Source organism: Berghia stephanieae, chromosome 10 (assembly GCF_034508935.2).
Source record: "Berghia stephanieae isolate SIO BIC M18660-M18661 chromosome 10, UCSD_Bste_1.3, whole genome shotgun sequence".
NCBI classification, from domain to species: Eukaryota; Metazoa; Mollusca; class Gastropoda; order Nudibranchia; family Aeolidiidae; genus Berghia; species Berghia stephanieae.
In genome coordinates, this window is record NC_088369.1 from 8,832,948 (window position 1) to 8,846,083 (window position 13,136).

General features: G+C 35.8%; 1 long non-coding RNA gene across 1 annotated transcript; it reads right to left on the reverse strand.

Moving 5' to 3' along the window:
• Positions 1–2,325: 2,325 nt before the first annotated feature.
• Positions 2,326–7,715, reverse strand: LOC144955903 (uncharacterized). Its single transcript, XR_013641844.1, has 2 exons — positions 7,557–7,715; positions 2,326–2,872 (listed from the first exon to the last, which is right to left on the reverse strand). It is a non-coding gene; the product is annotated as an uncharacterized LOC144955903 (long non-coding RNA).
• Positions 7,716–13,136: the final 5,421 nt, after the last annotated feature.

Below are 13,136 nucleotides of genomic sequence, written 5' to 3' on the forward strand. Positions count from 1 at the left end.
TTGGTTTTTAATAGGTCACTCTGGACATTTTGATGGTTTTGTTGTGTTTTTTTGTTTTGTTTTTTTGTTTTTTTTTGTTTTTTTTTTTTTTTGTTTTGTTTTTTTTTTTTTTTTTTTTTTTGTTTTGTTTTGTTTTGTTTCTGTCTCTCTGACCTTTTAGTTTTGGTTTGTTTGGGGTTTTTTTATTCTCGTCAGTTGATTTTTTTAAATATTTCTTATTTTGTGTAGATATGTCGTTTTTTTTTGTTGTGGTTTTTAAAATTTATTTGTTTTATATTTGATTTCGTTTTTCGGTTTTATTTTTTAATTAAAGATATATAATAATTATAATATGTTAAGGACTCATTCGCAATCTTTAAAAAAAATTGACTACTTGCTCGCAAGAGAACTATCAAAATATAAAACAAAAAAGAACAATCTTGTTTTTTAAATAGGAAAATTGGTGATACTTTTAAGCCAAGAATATGTTATATAATTGAAGAAAAAATAACAGTCAATACTTTTTAATGAGTAAACATGTTAAATATGATTATTTTTTTCATGCGATGTAGTTCTAGGATGCTGTGTAGAAGTTAGTGTAGTGGGTGAAGAATAGTGGGTGTAAGTGAGAGAGTAGAGGCGAACTGGGTAAGGAATAACCGGGGGACTAAAGAAAGGTATCTAGTTTTTGGGGTTTTTTTAAATCGAGCTTTATATAGAGCAATATCCACTAAATGTGCTCAAAGCGCTTTATAAGGGGTCCCTGGTCAACAGCAACATTTAACATGTAGGACGGGACATGACGCCTATTAGACGATATTACAATTTTTCGGACAAAGACAACGCTGTTAACGGCCAGGTACTCATTTTACACCTGAGTACGGTGAGAGAATGTGAGTAAAGAGCCTTTTCCAATTACTCAACTATGCGCCGAGCGCGAGGCTCGAACCCAGGACCTTCCGATCCGAAAGCGAGTATCATACCACTAGACCACATATTTGGAACCGAGAATCTTCAGAGTTCCGCCATTCTCGGAACCAGTATCTGGCTCTCAGCTTAAAAGGGGTCGGTTCTTGGGAACATTTTTCAACGAGGCACTTGTCCAACGGGACGAGGCAGGGTTTTTGTGCGGCTATGTGGTCTAGTGGTATGACACTCGATTTCGGATCGGAAGGTCCTGGGTTCGAGCATCGCTCGAGCGGGGCATAATTGGGTCCTTGGAAATGGCTCTTTAATCACATTCCCCCATCGTACTCAGGTGTAAAATGAGTACCTGGCCGTTAACAGCGTTGTCTCTGTCGAAAAAAATGTGTAATATCGCCCAACAGGCGTCATGTCTCGTTCTACATATTACGTGTTGCTGTTGGTCAAGGACTCTTTGTAAAGCGCTTTGAGAACATTAATTTAGTTGATATTGCGCTTTATAAAAACTCACGTTTTCTTTCTTTCTTTTTTTTTTCTTTTTGTAAAGATAAAACGATCGGCCAGTTATGAATTCGGCCAAAATCCAGGGATTGGCACATTCCATGCCAATCATATTCGTGACTCGGAGTTTTGGAATACAATTTGGTGAGAAAAAAAAAAAGAATTACCTATCGTATGCATGAAAATTGGTCGGCTGTATTATTTCCACGGTTTTCCCCCCTTTGTCTTACGTCTACTCAATCATGGATGGAGTCTACAGATAACCATTATTGCTCTAGTCTCATTATTGTGCTGAGAAAAGCAAAACAAAACAAAAATAAAAACGAAAACAAAATACAAATTATTTAATCCTGTATCAAGTGTTATGCCCAGGCGCTGATTGCTAGCCTGGACATAGCCCGAAAGAGACCGTAGTTGACCGAACCCTCCTCGGGCTGTTAGTTTTTTTTCTGAACTCTTCAACCAGCCAATCAGGGGGTTCGAACCTTCGCTATATAAAGCGATACGCAAGGAGTCAGAGCGTAGCCATCGTTAAGTTATAGCCTGACACTAACCAAAAAAAAAAAATGACGTCAAAATGCCAGTCTTTTGCCTTATATTATATATATGGTATCAAAGTTCAATTTCTATCATGAGATATTGACGCTTTGCGGTATCAGGTCACAATAAACCAACAACCCTCTCTTTCAATTCAAATTTAGCTGTAATTGAAATAGATAAATAAATAGATAAATAAATAGATAAATAAATAGATAAATAAATAGATAAATAAATAGATAAATAAATAGATAAATAAATAAATAAATAGATAAATAAATAGATAAATAAATAGATAAATAAATAAATAAATAAATAGATAAATAAATAGATAAATAAATAAATAAATAAATAAATAGATAAATAAAATACAACAAACTTACCTAGTTTTTATCACTTTAATTAGAATAATGTACAGGATTAGACATGTCAAAACAGGACCGAAATTGAACCTTCAACGTCTTTTTCTTTTAAAGAGAGAGAAAGAAAGAAAATCCCATCCGGTTTGCTTGTTTTGTGTTGTTTTTGTTTTTGTTTTTTTTTTTTGCTACAGTGCCGAAAGTTTAAGAAAATCACAGATTTTTTTTTCTTCAGCGGCAAAAGAAAATTTAGAAAATTCCACATAATATTTTATTTTTATTTTACAGTGCAGTGAGCAAAGGCCGTACTTAGTTGTGGATCACCCGTGGGTCATCGGTTATTCGTTTTAATGAACATGATCGGCTGTTGTAATATTACAATTGGTTTCATCCAAACACATGTCGTGATTGGCCTGGCACGTTTCCGTTCCCAAGTTGCCATTCATAATACATGCCGATTCCATTTCATCACAGGCGTTCACCAAAGACTCGCAGTCATCCCCAGTACCGGAAGCTTGGAAGACGAGTAAAGCAAACATGGCGGCGACCAAGCAGGAAACTCTGAGAAACATCTGGGTCAAATAAAGGGAAATTATAAGTAAATACGAACTAAGGATATTGTCCCTTTACAACGTTCATGATTCTTATCATTCTTTGTTTAGTTATGGGTAATTTTAATAATTTGACGTTGTAAACAATATTTGTGACCCTTCGGTTCCATTTGATATTATTCTTGCTGCAGGCGGACTGTATAAAGTTGCCAGATTTTCTTTTGAAAGCGGAGATTTGACTTTGTCACACCTGTGCTTCAAAGATTAATTTTGCTGCATGTTGAGAAAAAGGTCAAATTCAAAACATTTGTCATAGTTTATGGGTAGCTGGAAATCACCCCCCCCCCCTACCTTACAAAACTCCTTAAGAAATATTCGAAAAAAAAACCCCGATCTTTAGTGTTCATCCAATAACACCACCCGTGTTTGGCTGTCCCACGCATTCGTGCAAAGGCGGGAACAAGGTCATTTTCTCGTCTGTATGGAACGCCATTCCACTGAGCATTCAAGAGTGTAAAACCGTTGTCTGTGTTCAAGAAACCACTGAAGACATTTCTTTGCTTTGATGTCCTGTAATAATTTCTTAAAATTTATTTTGTGTTGATGTAAAGTTTCGAGAGCCTTATGGCTGAGGATACAGTGCGCTCTATAAGAGTCCATTATCAGTATTATGTAAAGGTTGGGGTGGGTGGGGGGGGGGAGTTAATCGTTGCCCTCGTAAACTCATCGTCTAACATTGATACTGAGACTTGCGGGGCACTGCTGGAGACACAAGGAGGAGATTGCAAGCAGTCTTGTGCCATGGGAACCACCTGAGCGAACCAGAAGCAGAGGCAGGCAGAATAAAAACCTACATTGACTGTCTGCTAGATGACACAGGAATGGACAACACCCGGGAGCTGCGTACGCTTATGGAGGACAGGACAGAATGGCGAAGACTTGTGGCTCATTTCGGGCGCCCCAAGGGGCGGCCGAAGTGAAAGTAAGTAAGTAACATTGACCAGAAAATTACTTCACAATACAAGAAGACACCTTCTTTTAAAAGACAGTAAACATTGAGTTGTATTCAATCGCAGCCATCGTTATCTTGTAGTCTGACACTAGAACCATCTAGTACTTGTAGTTTGACGTAATTTTTAGTTGTTTTTTTTTTTTTTTGCAGCGTCTAATGAGTTGTCCTTTGTAGAGCTCACGGTAACAAGTGATTCCATTGGTTGAACTATTGAATACAACTCACTATTTGTTTTCTTTTGTGGCCAAAGACTTGTCTTTTGACGTAATTTTTTGGTCAGTGCCAGGCTATAAGTTTACGACTGCTACGATCCAAAGTACAACCTGATACCATACTAGTAATACCGAGAAAGAAACTTAGGAGCTCCACGCTTTGAAATGTAAAGTCGGTAAACATAGCACTTGAGTATTGATGGAATGCGCAACCTTCAAATTTTAGAGTAAGTAAGAGAGAATGTAATAAGACGACCCATCCAAATGAAATTAGAAGCTGTGGAAACCCGCGCCAAATTTAAGTTACGGTAAATTACAGATAATCACATGAGCGAGAGTATGTTAACCGACTTGACACGGTATATTACAAATAAACACACGAACGAGAGCCATGTTTACCGACTTGACATGGTATATTACAAATAATCACATGAGCGAGAGTATGTTTACCGACTTGACACGGTATATTACAAATAAACACACGAACGAGAGCCATGTTTACCGACTTGACATGGTATATTACAAATAATCACATGAGCGAGAGTATGTTTACCGACTTGATATGGTATATTACAAATAAACACATGAACGAGAGCCATGTTTACCAATTTGACATGGTATATTACAAAAAATCACATGAGCGAGAGTATGTTTACCGATTTGACATGGTATATTACAAATAAACACATGAACGAGAGCCATGTTTACCGACTTGACATGGTATATTACAAATAAACACATGAACGGGAGCCATATTTACCGACTTGACATGGTATATTACAAATAAACACATGAACGAGAGCCATGTTTACCGACTTGACATGGTATATTACAAATAAACACATGAACGAGAGCCATGTTTACCGACTTGACATGGTATATTACAAATAATCACATGAACGAGAGCCATGTTTACCGACTTGGCATTGACGGGTTTCGAAAAGCATCGTCTGCTATCAAAAAAGACATGTCACTCTAAAAGTTTCTTGTTATTGTATTTCATTCTCGGCTAAAGGGATCATTATCTAATTGATTCCACGACCACTACGAACGAACGACTCATTTTTGTATATCCAGTGGAACCTCAGTAACACAGTGATAAGGGGACCAGTCTAAAATCGAGTTCTGTTATAGTCGTATTTCAAGGGAAACAACGCAAGTGACCTAACTCACCATTTAAAAATAATTTGTAGTCTCTCTCTCTCTCTCTCTCTCTCGCTCTCTCTCTCTCTCTCTCTCTCTCTCTCTCGCACACACACACAGACACACTTTAACGCTGACTTTAACGTTTTGTGTTGTGTGTGTGTGTGTGTGTTTGTTTGTTTGTGTGTGCGTGTATGAGAGAGAGAGAGAGAGTTTTGTTCTAAACTACACTGCTTGCAGCAAGGCCCATGTTATACTGAAAATGATGTAGTATAACAGTAAGTAGCCTAAACACACACACACACACACACACATATATATATATATATATATATATATATATATATATATATATATACAGAGAGATAGAGAGAGAGAGAGAGAGAGAGAGAGAGAGAGAGAGAGAGAGAGAGAGATTGATCACGAACAAGGCTAAGCCAACTATCAGTTGCTGTAGACATACCCGAGCGTATGTGGGTTAATGAATTGTTTTTGGAGATACATTAATTGAGTTTCGGCATCCCTGCATTACCGATTAGGGATTAGAGGGCCCATACACGCTCAGTTTTCATCCAGGGACGATCTAGGGACAGGCACGGCTGAAACAAATCGTCGTGAAAACGCAGTGTGTGTGGCCAAATACCTGGGCGATGAGCGGAGGGATGGTCGGTCGCTCGCAAAGCCCGCCTCCATACCGGAGACTGACTCCGGGGACCCGGCACAGCCGTCCTCTGCCGTCTTCCGGATAAAGACGTCGGGCACGGACAAAATACTAAGAATAAAGAGAAGAGCCGCTAGACCTACCCATACGAAGCACCCGACGGCCTATTCTGCCGTTATTTTTCGAAAGATCTTGACATTGAAATAACATGTCTGATGTTCTTTTTCTATAGTGCTGGGAAGGGTGAAATATACTAAATGATGTACATTTTAACATAACATAACATATGGTATAGGGCGAAATAGGATAAAATCCATTGAATGCCCTTAATTTTAATAGTAACGCTAGAAATCTAATGATTGAAAGATTACAATAATAATACACGTGGTAAAGATAATATACCATCTTAAATGTACCCATAATATAGGTGTGATATAGATAGTATGCGCTTGGCTAAGAAGCTCAAAACATTGCCATCCGGAAGTATAACGGACAAACACAAAAAAACTATGTGTAACTTTAAAGGTTTATAGTCTGGTTAATACAGTTTAGTGAGAATTACTCATAAACGCGGATGGCAAAAAACAATAACAAAGGCCTGAGTAACGTCAACTTCATTCTATCTATACAAACACATATCTTTAACAGTGACATGCAATGCATGCAAAGCACACACGCACACTCATGCATCCATGCATATAGAAGATAGCCATAATAAGATGACAATGCATGAAATTTACATCCAATATTAAAAGCCCTGTCAACAGCAGTGCAAACAAGTATTATTCATCATATTATATAAATCTCCCTTCAAATAATTCCCTGTCTACTAACACTTGAAAATCCATAGATTTCGCATTCTTTGTTTCAAATTTCAAATTGTTCCATTTCTGGACCATACGAATACCGAACCAGTTTTGTCTAATGTTTGTTTTGCATCTCGTGACATACATCTTACGTCATAAGATAAAAAATACCATATTATTTGTTTAATATCTTTCAACTCAACGTGGGGAGCTCATTCGGGGCCTGGTTTTAGTCACTCCATTCAACGGTACATAAATGTGGCATAACAGGCGACGACTGTTACTGTAACTGTAAGAAATGGAAATTATGCTTCCATGTAGCCTGTTTGGATAATTAGAGGAGAAAAAGACACCATGAAGCGCATTGAACATGGTAAACCCGTGAGAATGTTCTTTATAAATTCCCATTTTCATTTATTTATTTACAATATTCCTGACGTCGGTGATGGGGTTGTGATAGTTCAGTTAGTAGAGCACGACTTGTTTAACACGCGAAGGGAGCGAGATCGATCCCCTTTGAAGTCGAGTTTAACATCAGAAACCGGAATAAACCGTAGCCATCGTTGACTTATAGCCTGACACTGCCCAAAAAAATGACGTCAAAATGCCCGTCTTTGGCCACAAAAGAAAACAAATCGTGAGTTGTATTCAATAGTTCAACCAATGGGACCATTTGTTTCCATGGGCTCTACTTACGACAACTCACTAGGCGGTGCAAAAAAACAAACAAATAATGGCGTCAAATTGCCAGTCTTTTTGGGTTTCAGTTTCAGGCATTAACTTAACGATGGTTATGGATAATATAAACTCCGGAACTATGAGCAATGAACCTAAATATTAGCTTTGAAGGACTTTGACGTTTTGTTTTTACCTTGATGCTGGAAAATATCAACACCACACGCAGTTATGAAGAAGTAGAATGTGAAACCAAGGACCCAAGGCAAGGTTGTCTTCCTATAACACAGAGGAGAAAGAATATCCAGACATCTAGTATCTTACTTATATACTGAATATATGTTGTTGTTTTGTTTTTTTTTTTTTTTTTTTTTTTTTGTTTTTTTAATTTATGACATCAATAAATATGTTGCCTCAATTGACCCACATCTCTCTCTCTCTCTCTCTCTCTCTCTCTCTCTCTCTCTCTCTCTCTCTCTCTCTCTCTCTCTCTTTTGTCCTTCTCTTAAAACACATACACATATACAAACACTACACACAGAACATGTATATATTTTGTCTATACATACAGTACTCGCCGGATTATAGCACGCTTGTGGGAGAAGCAATAACGCGTGCTAGTATCCGGGCGTGCTGAAATCCGATGCTCGTGGAAGGGAACCAATACATTCAGTCATCAAGTTCCAGCGTGTGTATTGCAAAATGTGCTGGAATCAAGCGAGTTCTGTTTGCAAGGCCCCTCAGTCCTACAGCTTCCTTCTTGATGGCACATGTACTCTTCTTGCGCGTACGCGGGACGGCGCGCGCGCGCGTGTGTGTGTATGTGTGTTTATCTGTGTAATCAATCAAGACCGGAATTGCTTGACCCCTAGGATTAAAAACTCAGTCAGCAGATCCTATATATAGTATGCGATTTGCTAAGAAGCTCACAGAATTGCCATCCTGAAGTATAACCGACCAACATACAAAACTATCTGTTACCTTGAACGTTTATTGTCTGGTTTATTCAGTTGAAAGAGAAGAGAATTACTCACAAACGTGGATGGCAAAAAACAATAACAAAGACCCGAGTGACGTCAACTTCATTCTATATAGATTTTTATTGATTGTGAGAATGATTAAAGATCATCGAAAAGTTGACACACTTGATTAAATTCCCATTTTTTACACATTACTCGTGGCGACGTTACATCGTCTCATTTTAACCACTTAACTGCCATGCTCTGGAAAAACATGTATTTAAAAATTTGGCCAGGAAACTCGTCCTTCAAATATAGATCGATTTTTGGCAAAAACTTTCAAACCTGGGACTTCGCGTAGATGGTTTTTTTTTTTTTTGTTGGGTTTTTTTTTTGCCAAGATGAGGGTCAATAAAATCGATTGATATTTGAAGGACGAGTTTTCTGGCTAAAATTTTAAATACGTGTTTTATTTGTTTTTCAGAGTGCGGCTGTAAACTAGTTAGATAAAGCGTTTTTTGTTTTGTTTTGTTTTTGTTTTTTTTTTAAGATCACTTCAATTACGACTAAGTTTGCACGCTGAGATACATCACCTCATTGTGTCAATATTATTGACAGCGTGTACTATTTTATGATCTGAACAAGTTGAAATTCCCCTTTGCCGTTCAATGATGGCTTTGCAAATAATAATATACCTACTTGTAATTTTGATAATGTAACCCGCCTTGTCATGCTGATGATATGTTGGAAAGGACTAGGTCGACGTGTACTTATTTGCAGGTCTGATAACCCACATTGTTAATTCATGCAAATTTACTGTCAAACCCAACGAAAAATTTTATCCATAATAACAATTTAAAATGTTAAATCAAACCCATTATTGTGTTGGGTTATCAAATCAGACCTGCAAGAATGTACACTTAGAGTTTACCCCGACATAACACCGTTTTGAGACGCTGAATAATAATAATATAATAATAATATAATAATAATAATAATAATAATAATAATAATAATAATATAATAATAATAATAATAATAATAATAATAATAATAATAATAATAATAATAATATAATAATAATAATAATAATAATAATAATAATAATAATAATAATAATAATAATATAATAATAATAATAATAATAATAATAATAATAATAATAATAATAAATAATAATAATAATAATAATAATATGATGATGATGATGATGATAATTAATAATAATAATAATATAATAATAAAAAATAATAATAATAATAATAATATATAAATAATAATATGATGATGATGATGATGATGATAATAATAATAATAATGATAATAATAATAATAATAATAATAATAATAATAATAATAATAATAATAATAATAAAATAATAATAATAATAATAATAATAATAATAATAATAATGATAATTGTCATGGTCTCAAGTGAGTAAAGAGCTACTCGACTATGCATAAAGATATATGTAGAATGAGGTCCCAGAATTTACTAGTTACTATAAATGAAAAACAATTAACGATTTGTTTAAAATGAAATAAAATAAAGATGAAATTTAATTAAAAGAGATAAATAGTGATTGTGGTAGTTACAAATAGAAATGTGAATATATTACGTAACTTATGATGATATAATGTCAGGTTCGTAAGTTTACGTTTCCAGGCAGTTGACGGGCTTGGATGATATATTCCTCCGATTACAGGCTCAGGCTCGTAAAGTTCCACTTCCAGGTAGTTGGGAAGGGGTTATTGTATAGTTCTTCCACAGCGGGCTCAGGTTTGATCCTTGAAGGTTATACAATCAAAGGTAAAAGCTCCGGCGTCTTAATGGTGGAGATATAATATCCACAAAGTCCCAAAGATAAAAATCTTCCAGTATATATAAGGAATAGAGCGACTGGCCGTCCGGCATAAATTGTAGAGAGAAGTGGGTGTAGAATGTTAGACCTATCAGCTTTTATAATAAGTGGCTACGTGACAGAATGTAGAACGAAAAGTATTCACTAATTAGAAATTAATTCGAGGGAAGGCTATAAAAGGAAAGACGATCTAATATTAGAAGGTAAAGTTTATCTAAACCTACAGAAATATAACTGGAGTGAGATGAATTCAGTTCTTAATAAAATAAAATTTAATAAGATAATTGTGAACAACCTTTACTGTGACAATAATAATAATAATAATAATAATAATAATAATAATAATAATAATAATAATAATAATAATAATAATAATAATAATAATAATAATAATAATAATACCTACCCTCGTCTTGCGATTTCCATTAGCAAGGTAAGTGTTTATGACACGTGTATAAAAAGTATTGGACAAGCGCGAATATAACATTTAAAAAAAAAAGAAAAGAAAAGACAAAACAACACGGATCGTTTTTGCTCAGAACTATCTTTAGCAAGGGAACAATTAAAACACGAATACTTATAGTAAACTATTCTTCCTGAGTTATAACAGTTTTAAGTGTTCCTGTTATTGGCCGATTATTATTATTATTATTATTATTATTATTATTATTATTATTATTATTATTATTATTATTATTATTATTATTATTATTATTATTATAAGTAATACTATTACTGCCCCCACTAACAAAAACACCATTACTACTTCTCTTACTACTACTAATACTGCTACTACTACCACTGCTACTACTACTACTACTACTACTACTAGGCTAGGCTACTACAACAACTACTACTACTACTACTACTACTACTACTACTACTACTACCACTACTACTACTACTCTACTACTACTACTACTACTACTACTACTACTACTACTACTACTACTACTACTCGGCTACTACTACTACTACTACTACTACTACTACTACTACTACTACTACTACTACTACTAGGCTACTACTACTACTACTACTACTACTACTACTACTACTACTACTACTACTACTACTACTACTGCTACTACTACTACTACTACTACTAGTAGGCTAGTAGGCTACTACTACTACTACTACTACTACTACTACTACTACTACTACTACTGTTGCTACCGCATTGTATTATCATATCAATAATGGATATTGCACTATCTCTTACTGTAGTTTATCATTCATTGTTGCTCTGTCTTGCGCATAGAACATCTACCAGTAAATTCTATTTGAGTTTGAATGGGCGATTGCTCCTTCTCTGCTCTCCCTAGCTCCCAAGTAGGTACTTATAATACCTTTATAGTTTTCTTCTTCTCATTACACAACTTATCACTAATCTGCCGTACTTTGGAGAGAAAAAGAAAAGTGATCCTTTAGTACAAAGCCCATAAAGAAGGAATGTATCCCAGTTTCTATAGCGTGAAATGGACAATAGCAATTGTTTGCTACCCTTCGAATAGGACGCTAGTCTGAACATTTTTTTAAAATGAGCTTTATATAGCGCAATATCCACTAAAAGTACTCAAAGCGCTTTACAAGGGGTCCCTGGTCAACAGCAACATTTAACATGTAGGACGGGACATGACGCCTGTTAGGCGATGTTACAATTTTTCGGACAAAGACAACGCTGTTAACGGCCAGGTACTCATTTTACACCTGAGTATGGTGAGAGAATGTGAGTAAAGAGCCTTTTCCAAGGACTCAATTATGCGCCGAGGGCGAGGCTCGAACCCAGGACCTTCCAATCCGAAAGCGAGTGTCATACCAATAGACCACATAGCCGCACAAGTCTATCGCAAAGCACTTTCCATCAGATCTAACAGACCCAAATACCCATTCACTACTGGGTGGACAGGGGGATCGGAAAAAAATCCCCGACTTCACCCAGGATCAAACTTGGTCCCTTTGCATGCGACTTTGTGGTCTTGTGGTATGACAGTCGCTTTCAGATCGAACGGTTCTGGGTTCGAGCCTCGCTCGTGCATAGTTGAGTCCTTGGAAAAGGCTCTTCTCTTTACTCACATTCTCTCATCGTACTCAAGTGTAAAATCGGTAACTGACTGTTAACAGCGTTTTCTCTGTCGAAAAAAAAATATGTTATCGCCTAATGGGCGTCATGTCTCGTGCTACATGTTTCCAGAGAACAGCATGGCAGTAATGTCATAATATTATTGTCTTATCTACAATAGTTTTGTTTGTTTTGTTTTTAAGGGATTTAAAGCGTTTGCGCTTGCGCCATTTCAGAGCTAGAAAAAGGAAGAAAATAGGATAGTTTTAAAAATTCTAGATTTATAATTAAAAGCACACAAGAACAGTAAGACAAAGGGAAATTTTTTTTTTTTTTTTGTTTGTTGCTTTAGGTCTCTTCCAACACAATTGAGGTTATATGAGAGACCGCTGAAACAAAAAAACAAGCAATCTAACAAAAATAGTACAAATGTAAATCAAAATCATAACCTAAAGATATCATAAGCTAAATTATAAATAACCAAGAACAAACAGGCAGAAGATTTACAGAAAAAAAATATATCCCCTGTCAAAAATACAATCACAAACCAAAGAAGCAGGATAGGCTAGTAAAGAGAAGAAGAAACGACATCACTATCGGATCGTACACCCATGAGAACTTCATAGGTATATGATTCAAGGGTGACGCTCCCATCCAACCACCCGCTCAAAGGGAAATAGGGCACAAATGAGAACAGATGTAGATTCCAAGAGTATACTATCATTGTGGATAGTTTGAGACCACCTAAAAGTCTCATCCAGCCACGAGCACAGGATCCCATTAAGGCCAGCCTCCAAATAGACCCCTCAGATTGAAAACTATTAAACAAACAATAATATAGAAAAATCTAGGTACATCATTTGACAGGATTTCATCTTTCCCCACATTTCAGA